Source organism: Epinephelus lanceolatus, chromosome 4, assembly GCF_041903045.1.
Source record: "Epinephelus lanceolatus isolate andai-2023 chromosome 4, ASM4190304v1, whole genome shotgun sequence".
In the NCBI taxonomy this organism is placed as follows: domain Eukaryota; kingdom Metazoa; phylum Chordata; class Actinopteri; order Perciformes; family Serranidae; genus Epinephelus; species Epinephelus lanceolatus.
Window position 1 is genome coordinate 24,548,804 of NC_135737.1, and position 13,196 is coordinate 24,561,999.

A 13,196-nucleotide genomic window follows, 5' to 3' on the forward strand; every position below is an offset into this window, starting at 1 on the left:
AGGTGTTTTAAGTCGTTTGATGCTGGAGTGAGTGTTGGTCTTGTTTGTTAATGTTACTGCTGATCACTTCTCTGCTCCGTTAGCGTTAGTTTCTGAATGACAGCAGAGGTAGTATTCACAATATACTTCAAGTTTGTCTTGCACATGTAATTATTTAGACATTAAATTAAAACATGCTTGTGTAACTAACATTTAGAAAATCAATTTTAGACATTTGTGAATCAATGCCAAATCTTTCACATCAGTATCACGGCACATCTCAGAATTGCTCGCAGTTTGTTTAAGCATCATGCTTTGGCTCCCTTTGACCTCAACCACCACCAATATCAAGCAGTCTATGCTTATATTTCACATCGCAAAATTGTACCGTATGTATGGTGTACCAAAATGACATGCAAGTCGTGAATACAATATATACTATTACTTCAGTTAGGCAGGATAAGCATGCATTAGCGACTCATTAGCTAGCTTCAACATCAACATATAGCTTCATGGTGAACTAGCGAGCTCGTTTAGCAACAGAATAACTGCAAACATGCATTTTATAATGGCTGCCAGAGTTACACTGACAAGGAGGAAAATGATTTTTCCCATTATTCATTTACTCTCTAGCATTGTTTTTTACTGAGTTGATATCAAACTAGGATAAAGTCAAGGCAGTCTACAGATTAGAGGCGTCCTGGTGTGCTGGAGAGAAACCTGGTTGGAGTCCAGCTGAGGACCTTTGCTGCAGGTTGTCTTCTGTCTTTCTCACCTCATTATCCGCAAACTGTCCGACTGACTTGGCTGTAATGTGTTCCGCCGGTTTATGTGGATCGGTGTGTTGCAGAGAAGAGCTGCAGTGCTGTGGTGGATAATCTATGTAAGCAGCAATGCCTTTACATTTGTTTAACTTCCATAATCACCTGATAACAGCAAGAAAACTGCTGCTACTGACGCAGCAAAGGAAAAAAAGATCGTGGAAAATGTTAAGTGGAAAGGTGCCGAGGCGCTGATGCTCACACATCTCAAGCATGGCAGTAAATAACATTTAGACTTAACACACACACTCACTCAGTGCAGCCAAGGTAAAAATGTGGCACCCATGAAATGTACTGCTACTCGTTAAGCATTACAGCCCTATAATTTCTTGGGTAATAATCTATAATCTACATAGGTCGGTGCGGTAGCAGGATTGAAGAGGAACAGCCTTGTGCAATGTGCGCAAGTGTCAATATTCACGTGTCTGTGCGTGCCACAGACAGATAGACGGAAACAGTTATTACATTTGGCCCGGGTGCGCCACACGTCATGTGCCTGTCTCACAGAGCGAAGGGGTGGCAATTAGAATAACTCCAACCGGCATAAATCAGCACGGGCCATAAACACCACAGTGAGGGAAGAAGAGAGTGATGGAGGCAAAAAAAAAAAATGAAATGAGGAGGTGAGAGGAAGAGAGCAGAGGTGATAAAACCATTTTAGATGTGCACTCAGGTGAGAGAAATGAGGAGAGAAGAAGAACGAGAATAAAGAATTGCTTCCTACTCAGATCGACTTCCAAATGATGATTAAAAAATACACAGACACACACACTGGTTGAGCGTCTCTTTCAAGCTTTATTTATATGCCTTTTTCATACAGCTGCTTTCCACAAAATGATGATGATTTTGTTATTCGTTTGCTAAGCACGAGTCCTTTCATTACTGTCATCTCTTGAGAATTAATAATGACAGATGTATGTAACCAGAGGGAGCCATGAATGACCACAAAGAGCACAGAGGTTAGGTTTTACAAGTCTGAACAACAACAGAAATTCATTTATAGTGTCACTTTTTTCCAAGCCCATTTCTAGAGCTCCATTTCAAAGGGGTTTTCAGCAAAGCAACACTTCAGCCATGATTAGGGGGTATACACGCTGGAACATGATGTTACTGTGAGAAGGTGGTGTTTTCATGTTGTGATTTCAGCACAGACTATTCTTTGGATACTTTCTCATTCCCCCACCTCCAGTAAGTCTATTATTACCAACAGCTACCAACAACAACGCATAATCCTACGCCTTTACTACTGCTGCAAGACAAATGATAATTCTGAACAACTATTGCACTTTCCCGCTGTATCACGGGGCAACGAAGCCTTCCCACGAGTCTCCTCTTCCAAGTCTCCTTAAGAAAACTACATACTCTGATCATATTGGCTGAAAAGAGGGGAGGAGGGGCGGGCTGCAGAAACAAATGGAGCAATGTCACCAAGTTGCAGGGTCAACATTTCCACTGCACAGATGAGCCTCTGTCTTTAAGGCAGGAAAAATGCATTATTGATTGTTTAGTGCAAGCCAAGGCATTGCATGCCAGGAATGATAGACCTATCTGTCTTATTACTAAAGAATCAGGACATTCTTCTGATCATAGACTGGAAAAAAAATAATGGGCGTAACTTTTAATCAAGGGGTGGATCTGACTCATAAGCCCTTTTTACACAGACACTGTGCTATAGGGCCGCTATGAAGTCCCTTCTTTATGCCGCCATTGCTTTTTTTATACAGAAATAAACAACGGGGACATCATGCGGCTCCAGTGTGTGATTTCAGATTGCATGTGAGCATCCCAGAGGCAAAAGAAGCATGATTGGTGACGTGTAACACAACAGCGTCGGCCTCTTGTGTCACATACAACATACGCGTCCGCAGCGCTTTCTAAACAATAACAGTGGCACAACATGCCAATAAAAATCATTTACCGTCCCTGGTATATGGCGGCTGATATCGTCGTCTGCTCGGAGGGTAAGGAGCTCCCAGACCTCATTGTGTCCCCAATTTGCAGACATTTTTGGCTGCTGTTTGTCTTCTTTGTGTTGGGTAACACATGTAACACGTCATCAAAACATCACAAATGTCCTGCCCTACTGGCTATTCCTTTTACATAGACCTTGATTTGGCACTGTTACTACCTCCACTGCCATGTTAAAGGCAAGACACCTCTGTTCTCTCATTCTGCAATCACACCGTTAGAAAGAACGGTGAGGCGGAATAACGCTGTGACATTCCCGCCTTGAACAGTAATACACATTGTTCTCATAAAAATTATCAGTTTAATATTTGATTTAATGCTTATCAATCTTTTATTCTCTCCCTCATACAGACACACACTTCAAATGCATAAAAACAAAATGCAGACACCTAAGCAAAAAAAAAAAAATTATTTATTATTATTCTTATTTAATATACTAAAAAAACTGCCTCTTTACTTTTGGTTCATGAACTGGAGTTGTCTCCTCCTGTGTGGTCTCTGTGACATTGGTCACTCTTTATACCAGTAACATGTCGCCACATTGTCCTTAAAATACTCAACTTCGTGAATCTTCTTCTTTGTCTTCTTTTATGGCAGCTGTTTGGTTGGTTTGCAGTCCGCCAGTAACCACAAATAAGAACATGAAGAAGAAAAACCTCACTTGGAGTGGAGAGGTTTTGATGCAGTAAAGACACCCTACATGAGATAGAGCACCCAGTTGATTGAGTCAACTTTGTCAAGGAACAGTTCAATCATTTGTTAAATTGTTTACCCAATATTGTGGCGGGCAGGTTAATAAAATCCAAATGCAGGTGAGTTTGGCTGGTGGAGGGTGTTTCCAGCCCTGGTGGGGATTGACTCACTTTTAAAGCCAGCCTCAAGTGGCCATAAGAGGGGCTGCAGGAGGTTGTCGCTTGATCCTAATTATATTATGTGACATAAGTCTTTTGATTAGTGTGAACTGATTAACTGATTAGTTGAAAAACAGAAAACGAGTTAAAAACATTTGGTGAGGTGAATACATTTTGATTCGATGCTTTTCTTCTGTTGGTCAGATAAAACGAGCAATATGACAACATCAGCTTGGGCTTTAGGAAATTGTGAAGGGTATGTTTCACAATTCTCTGACATTTCACAGATCCAACAAATAATCAGTTTTCTTGTAAATAATTTCCAGATTAATCAATAATCTAAATAATAGTGACTGATGATTTCAGCTTGTCTAACATGAGGATTTGCTGCTTTTCTTTGGCTCATGTTATTTGAGATACTTTAAGGTTTTGGAGTGTTGTTAGGACAAAACAAGCACTTTCAAGTCATTACTTTGCACTCTGGAAAATTGCAGACCACTTGATTAGTTGAAAAAAAATCCACAGATTAATGTATGATGAAAGTAATCGGCAGTGGCAGCACTCAAAGGTAATAACAGATTGAACAAAACAACAACGGTGGCAATCTGTAGAAATAATCTATATAGACTGACATTGACAAGTAGACTGTATATTCATAAGGTCTGAATAATACCAAAGCCTGGCTGAAAACACTTCAGTTTGATGCTTATCACACAGAATCATGACAGGAGGCAGACTACGTTATTGCACATTTGCAATTTTCTTAAATGAACAGATGTAAGGCTAGAATGATGACTGCTTGTGTTCAGGACCCAGAGGGTTTGGCTAAGCACTTCTCAGATATCCATCAGCTCACAAATGTCCTTGTGCTGAGGACAGAGCCAGCACTATTAAAAGTTTCTGAGACACATTTGTACATAACAATAGGTTCTGATCAAAACACCGAAAAGTGCCGATCTATAGCTAGAACTAAGAGAAGAGAAGAGGACTGAGACACTAATCAAATATAGATGTCTGGTGTCTCCATGGGCTTGTCCTTTGGCATCTATTAGAATTTCACTTGTCCTTCAGACCCCAACACCTACCTCTGGTCTATATATACACACACGCCTGCACGATTTGTGTGTGTGTGCGCGTGTGTGGAGTATACTGCTGACATTTAGTTGTCGTCAGTCTCCCTTTTGCTTTGCAGGAAAGGAAAAACCTGGGGGAGTTTATTTATATTACACTAATCAGCAGCAATATTCTCTACATGCAGAGTTAAAATGCTGTCTTTTTCTTCTTCCAGTTGTCTGTTTTTCTGCTGTTATTGCTTTTATATTCTTTATACTTTGTTCCAGTCTTTCAGTGTTCAAAGACATTTGCAGAGACCTCTCAAAAACAAGTTCCCAGCAAATAAAACTCATATAATTCTTGTTAAGGGGCCGTTGCTGCATCTTCTCTTGGCCCAGAAGTGCAAGTGTACCTGGCTGGACATTACCACTTATGAATCTTCTGTGGCTGTGTAAATATACCTTTGTAATGTAATCCCGATAAAAGTAATGAGGGGCAAAACCCACAGTCCCCATTGTGGGCAAAAATGTATCCCAAAGTTTAGCCAAAGTTAACATAAAGCTTCAACAGTCTGAACTGTTCAAACAAAGTTAGTCTTTTTAATACAAAATCCCCTTTTTGTGTTTCCCCAGACAGCGTTTTTCTGCTGAGTTGCAGTGGAGGGATTTTGTACAAAAAGACTGTAACTTTTGACGATACCCACTTGATTTGTCTAACTGAGACTGCCGAATTCTCATCCTACCTTCAGCTGAACTTCAGAGGTAATTTTCAACACAGAACAAAAACTGTAGATTTTGTCGCCATTCTCTTCCATTGGGGATCTTTTTCGCAGCCAGACAGAGAGAACAATTACAGCAATAATTCCTTTAATGTACATATAGGCACGTTGAGTGTTGTTTTAAGACATGGCAAAAAGACTGGAACAAAATGTAAATATATCCTTTAAATCACACGATCTACATTGATGACACTGTGGGATGCACCAAATTATCGGTCAAACATCAGTACTGATATTTGCCTCGTTGACCTATTGGCAAATAAGATGACATTCAATTATGGCAGTGGCCAATGTTTTTCTGTTCGGTCACGTCAATTTTGCGCGGGGCAAATAGCATGGTTTGAGACCAACTAATCCCCTAGACAATAATAAAACATATTTGGGATGATGAGCAATCTTCCCCGGGATGCCTTTCGATGCAGAAGAACACAGTTAACTCACTATCGATGCTTCAGGGGATGTGCCCTATTTTTTCCCTGATAATGTTACATTGTGAACAACAAATCTGTGTTAAAGTCGGAGGAGGAGAGCTAGTTAACGTTAGCGGTTTGCAGCTGGTTGCCAGAACTAACGGCTTGCATTGAGTCAAATTATGATACTTTCAAGCTCTAGTTGGTAAAAATGATTGTACAAAGGTAAATTATAACGTTCTCATGATGTGTTCGAATGTAAACGTGTAAAATTTAGCTTATGTTGAGAAATTTGAATAAATACATGTTGTTGTTGATGTTTAAAGGAAATATTTATTGAGATTTTCACAGCAGTATAAAAAAAAGAGAGAATTATGATATGTATAGTAAAAAGGCTTTTGAAGCTGTTATTCTTTTAAATAAAGATGTACATGTGAAAGATGGTTATATTAAAGGTAGGGCTGCCCCCTAATAGTCGCCCAAACGCTAGTCGACCAGAAAGGTCATTAGTCAGCAAGATTTCACTGGTCACTTAGTCGCAGAAAAAAGTCTGGATAAATCAAAACCAGCGCTTGACCTTGCATTTTCCAGGCAGTTAAAGACGCGGCATGTATACGGCCCCTAATTTCCAGGGCTGGTACCTGTGGTTATTCCACAGGCTGGTTAATAACATGTCGGGCAGGAAATCCAAAGTGTGGGATCATTTTGAGAAGGTGAAGGACGAACCCAAGGTGATATGTAAACTCATCTTCATTGGTCGACTACAAACATGACGTATCATCTGAAACATGTCAGTAGCTACATGCCCATTAGCCACTTAGCACAATCATTACTGCTTTGCCGACAGCATCATTAACAGGCGGCTCGCTCAGTGTGTGACGTGCACTTGTAGATAAAATATAGGCCTATATTAATGAAGGGTCATTAGTACGGTTTTGTATTTCTCTGTAATGTAGCACAGTGTTAACAACGTTACTGATACTATTCTTTCTCACACCTTCAACTCAAACCATTGTGTTGCCCCGCCCAAAATATATAATTTAATAATCAAATTAATATCCTATACATGCAGGCGACTAGTCGACTAATGGCCTTAAATGAATTTGTGCTCATTCAAGGGTGGTGTAATGAAGTGCTGACTGACTTTAAAACAGTTTTTTTTAATTAAAATTTTTTGCTTCCCTGGCACAAAAAAGGGAAAATAAATAACAACAAAAACAAAATAAACAGCAAAAAACATCAGTATTGGCTACTGACCCAGATTTTCAGCCCAAAATCTGTGCATCCCAAGTGATGCTGGCATGATGTTACAATTATCAGCCTAGTCGACTGACTGAACAGCTGGTTGATATTCAGCACCTAATGTGGTTGTTTTTTTAAGGTCTTATAATACTTGTGTTGAGTCTTTGATCTCTTATTTCAGTGTACTGTCACACTGAGCTTATTTTATCCATGCGCTTGGAACAAACAGCAGGATGTAATATAGTGACGGAGCCTGAGTTGTGAAGACAGCAGGCAAAAGTTTCAAAAAAACAAGAGTGAGTGTTCCTCTCCCTCTTTTGAATGTGGGGCACAAAAAGCCTAGAGCACAAGCGCTAAGTAAATGTCAGCTACGCCTCTCTTTCTCTCCCCGACACACACACACAGACAGACACACACACCTATCTCAATCTTACACCCTCCCAATTGCTCATGCACTCCGGGGCCTATAATCTCCCTCTGCGCCCACACACAGATCACACACACATATACGCACACACTTGGCAAGTGTTCTTATTTGTATTCCTGCGATCTGGAGCTTGCGTTCTCTGGCAGACACTGATATATCAACTGCATGAATATTCATTCACTAGTAAGAGTGGCAAGCTTCACCAGCCCCCACTCCTCTCACACACACACACACAAACACACACTCTCTCACACCATGGTGGTGCATTCCTAAACAATGCTAACCTTCCACATGCACATACAGTTTGTCAACACTGAACTGCTGAGAGCTGCCACAGCAGGGTCTTTCGACATAACGTAATGGACCATGTCAGTGTCTGTCCGTCACTCCATGCACACACACACACACACACACACACACAAAATGGATGTCTAATAAGAAGTGCATCTTGGTCTCTTTCCTGCTGTGATTGAAGCCGCTTATCAATCATTTCCTGCTTGATTAATTGGTGCAGCGGATCTCTGGTAGATAAATTGCACCTGTCTGAAAGCCTTTTTATGTTTGAGCAGCTTCAATGAGACGGCTGAAACCTGCGACTGCGCGCACACACACACACACACACACACAGACACACACACACACACACAATGCACACAGAGTATAAGTTAGTCCTTAGATGCCCTTCTTCTGCAGTTTAAGATGATATTAGCTAAAGTCCAACCTGATAAAGAAATTCGTAAATAATTTAGAAGCTAAATTTCTCCACAAAGACACACCAACTTTTGGTAAATGACACTGGTGTTGTCTACTTCATTAGAGTGGGAGTACGAATCTCCCTCACCGTTTGTGGGTGGGAAGCTATTAAGGTGCTGCTGGTGGAGAGACAACTCAAGACCTCTTGTCGTTGTGCATTCGTCATCTCCGCTCACCAACTTTCTCTCCCACGTCTTCACGGCTCATTGCTCCCGTGCTTCGTCTCTCTCTCTCCCACATTCACACGCGTGTGTTGCAGCCGTGCACGCGTCAAGCTCCTCTGATCTGCAATATTATTTTACATTTTCCTCCACTTCAGCGCAAGAGCAATGCACATCAATACGGTGATAACAAATCACTCGGCCTAAAGGAAACCTTGTCCTTGCTCTTTTCAGCCTCACTTTCTCCAGCTTTGATTGAAGGGGTGATTATGTCTTCTTTAGGCAGAATCTGAACTTAAAACTCCACCTTTCTCACACCGCTCCCACTCTCTTCAGGTGGATACATCCTCTGCTATCAAGGACAGAAAAGGCAATGAAAGCATGGCAAGAAAATGAAATAAACAGATGGAGAACAAAGCATGCACTCCCAGTTAGATCTTCAGAGGACGAAGGAAAACACAAAGATTCAGAGATTAAAGGAGTGAATGTGAGATAGGAGAAATTCCAGTGTTAATACCAAAGCTGTAGCTTGAGAAGAAAGCAAACCGGGTTTTTTCTTTACAGATTACCACCTCTGTTGTGCTTGTGTGTTTTATCGCACCACAATGCCCTCACTGTGGGCCAGAGAGAAACAGTGAGATAGGAAGGAAGGAAGGCTGGAGCTGTTTACATATTGAAGCAAACACACTGGCCTACTGTTCCTCCAGCTCCTCCTTTCCCCTCTATTACTTCTTCCTGCCAGAGGTGAACACCCACTACCAATCTAAGTAGGCATCTATCATCAAATTGTTTTTCATTATACAACTGTGGCAGAGAGCTGGGCGGATGCCATTTTCTTGATAATGTTGAGTGTTTTCTTACATCATGATTTCTATGCTCACACTGTATGGTTGGATCGACAATTCTGTAAAAGGTTTATAGCCATGTCTTCAATACTGGCCTGCAGATATCTGAAAAGATTAGGAATATATGGTCTGTCTGATTTACAGTGAGATCAGATTTTTTTAATTTCACGGCAGCACAGTCTTGGTCGAGACTACAGGTGACCACAACATGTAAAATACTTCTCCAATAGCATCCAAAAAACTCACATAGTTTAAAACAGATCCTCTGACAGCAGCCATGAGGGAAATTGGAAATTTCAGACATGCAAGAAATCCATCATTTCGTCATCAGGCATCACAACCACCCACGAACTAGAAGTCAAACGATTGCTGATCTAGTTAAAATTCATCTCCATTTTTAAATTGGTCAAAAGTGACCAATTTGGGCCTTAAAAATCTGGCTAACTCTGTACAGTTTCTGCCCATGTTTAAAAGGTTTTCAACATGAATTAAGGGGTTCAAAATCTTCTCATGTTATCAAATTAAAACAAAAACTTAAACATGTTTCCCTTGGCAAGACTTTTATCTAATGCTTCTATAAATCTATTATAAAATGTCAGAACATTATGACAAATGCCCATGAGAATTTCCAAGAGTCCAACACGACGTGGTTGATCTGACAAACAGTCTGAAACCCAAAGATATTTAACTAAAAATAAAATGTGGCCAAATAAATAGACGTAGCCACCGTGACATCACCCATAGGCTTGTGTAGGGCTCGATCTTGACATTAGATCGATATCATGATATGAGACTAGAGACGTCTCAGATTTTGGATATGGTAATATTGTAAGTGTTGTCTTAACTTACTAGACTGTTGTAGCTGTTCTATTATTTGTCTCTACCCACTTGGTCATTGTATCCACATTACTGATGATTATTTCAAAAAATCCCATTGGGTAAATATTTTGTGAAAGCACCAATAGTCAGCCCTATAATATCATTCCAATATCGATACTGAAGTATTTGTGATCGTGACATTTGATTTTCTTAATATCGCCCAGCCCTATTGTGGACTGCTGTTTTAAAGTCTCAAGTTTGGCCTTTTGGCCGTCGCCATCTGAAATTTTTGGAGCCAGACGTGGCCATATTTGGATCTGATAACAGGTAAAAGTAGCACGCACATCCCAAAAAACTTAATGCTGGGTGCTAGACCAAAAGGTAAGTATGGAATAAAAGATAAAGTCCGCACACCAGAAGCTGCTCCTTGAACAATTTATTCATGTGTTACAATTTATTCATGTGTCATGTGTTACGACATGAATTGAATGTCTGATGAAGGGCAGGGGCCCAAAACGTAACACATGAATAAATTGTTCAAGGAGCAGCTTCTGGTGTGCGGACTTTATCTTTTATTCCATATTTGGATCTGACACATAGACTGAGGTAACACCTCACAGACAGTCTGTTACTCAAGCAGCCCCGGCCTTTAATATGAGTAACTTTAAGCCTTAAGAAAAAGTATACAAGTACGTTTTATAAAAATTCTACCCCCGTACAGTTGTCAAGAATGGGTAGATTAACTTTAGAGACCAAAACTTTTTTCTTGTACCAGGCTGTAAACATGTTTATTTCAGCTATTAAGTTAGGCATTTTAACATGAGGGTCTATGGGGATTGACCCGCTTTTGGAGCCAGCCTCAAGTGGCCATTAGAGGAACTGCAGTTCATGGCACTTCTGCTTCCACATCATTTTTTCACTCCGGAGGTTGCCACTTAAGGAAAACATAAAATCCCTATATTTAAGAAGCTGTTACCTGTGAAAAGCGCTTCAGCTCTAAATATAAAATCACTGTTATCAATACAGACACCTGATGATTATTAAAATGCAGATTGAGTCGTTGCAGTCGACTCTTGCCACCACAAGGCACATTACAGCTAACTCTGCCAAGTGCCGCTTCCACCATCCTGAGTCGACAGCTTCCTGGACTCTATTCATCCCTTCCTGTGTCCATCCATTCATGATCGCTCTCATCTCCATACAGCTGGCTTCTTTGGCACAACAACTCTTTCAATTAAACAACATTGCACACATGAAAAATAACCCAACACTGGGCATATGGTGCAAAGTAACTATTCCATATTTCACACGCACATGCACCTAATTTCCATATACACATAGAGCGTGTTGAGCAGCAGCAAACGGCAGGCCCATAATTGGGGCACCCATAAATAAGGAACAGTGCGACGCCTGGATTTCTTTTGATTTGTTTTGCAGGAGATGCATGTGTGAATAAATTGATGGCTTTTCATTTTAATACCGCCGCACTCTGCTGGTGTCATCTGGATCACTACCTCCCTCTCACACCTTTACGTTCTGCTCCTGCACCAGCTCACAACTACCCCCCCTCTATTCCTCGCTTGCCTATTCCAGCGCTTCCATCTTTATCCTCCTTTTTCCTAACCTCACCCCCTTTCTCTAGCTGTCACTCTGGAGACAGATGTTGCATTTATCACGTTAATTACAAACTGCCTGCCTCCTCTCTCGGTCTGATTAGCGACATTAAAAAAAAAAGCACCACTGAAGGAAGCCATAAATAAAAGTGCTTTACCAAGGCCTTCATTGGCGTGTGCAGGTACTATACACACATACACACGGTTAGTCACAAGGTTATCCCACACCAATCCTAACCTGTGTCCTCTTGAGGATTCAGTGACATGCAATGCAGAAAAATTGGATCTTCCTTCGCTAGCCGAAACACCGGCTTCCTGGCATCTCCCCCACTCTGCATTCCCATTCATCAGAGAGAAGAAAAAACACGCAGCGATCAATGCAAAGCCTGTTTGCGTGTGTCATAGAGCAAAACCAAACTGCACTAGCTGATAAACATACAGACATTCATAAAAATCAATACTCATACTCCATCCACTGCTGCTGCTCTTGTAAAGCTTGCTGACGAAAATAAAGGCTGTGTGTGTGTGTGTGTGTGTGTGTGTGTGTGTGTGTGTGAATGCATCACTTTGTGGGTCCTCCATCAATCAGAGCATTGATTAGATTAAATGGACTCTGGATACGAGGTGGATTGTTGAGTGCGTACGGGGACAGGGCTTTGCATGATGGAGCTACGAATACAGGAACAATACAGCAGAATAGGAATGGAGATATGAGTAAAAGTAGACCAAAAGAAAAAGCTACTTTCAGCTTGAGCTTGTGAGTCATGCCAGATACAAGGACGGCGACAGAGGTAGATCCTGCATAACATTAGTCTGTGACAGGCTTGTCCCTTCCCACACTGGCTGAGAGTAACGGATGTCCCTGGAAAATAAAAATCTGGATCGCTGTGTCTTCTAATACTAGTCTTCAATCGACAAAGAAAACAAGGCACTGACTGAACTCAATCAGTTATGGTCTGGGAGCAGCGAAACTTAATTCTCATTGGCTCGGTGACCCGCTGATGTTCATTTTCCTTTATTTATATCTTAAACTTAAGTTACTCCCTCAGGTCAAATCGATTTAAGTGGCAGATGGTGAGGTGGTGATGATGACACATGCTGCTCCATGATGGCTCAAATCTTCAGCACAGCCAAGTTCCCATACAATATAATGAGGACAGGATGTGTAGCCAAACACGGAACCCAGTGCCCACTTTCCAAAACAATCCCAAACGTTGCCCATTACAGCTCAGAACTAAACCGTGGGCATTTGGGCTGGCCACGTTCAATAAGCTTTATGTGGAACGTGTCCAACAACTCTGCTTTCAGTATGGTCCAGCTAATGAACTGAATCAACGCTTACATGCAGAATAAGCTTGCCTGCACAGGGAACAATTTTGGATTAAAAATGCTTCTAATCATTTTTGTTCACTTTTGGTTTGCAAGCTCTTGACAGCTTGTACATTTGTTGTCGTGCCCGCGTGGTGAGGGAGGGCT

At 41.1% G+C, this 13,196-nt stretch overlaps 1 protein-coding gene across 1 annotated transcript in view; it reads right to left on the reverse strand.

Annotated features, from left to right (window-relative positions):
- Positions 1-13,196, reverse strand: part of ppm1lb (protein phosphatase, Mg2+/Mn2+ dependent, 1Lb) — a 63,442-nt gene that overhangs the window by 27,684 nt on the left and 22,562 nt on the right. The window lies entirely within an intron of this gene.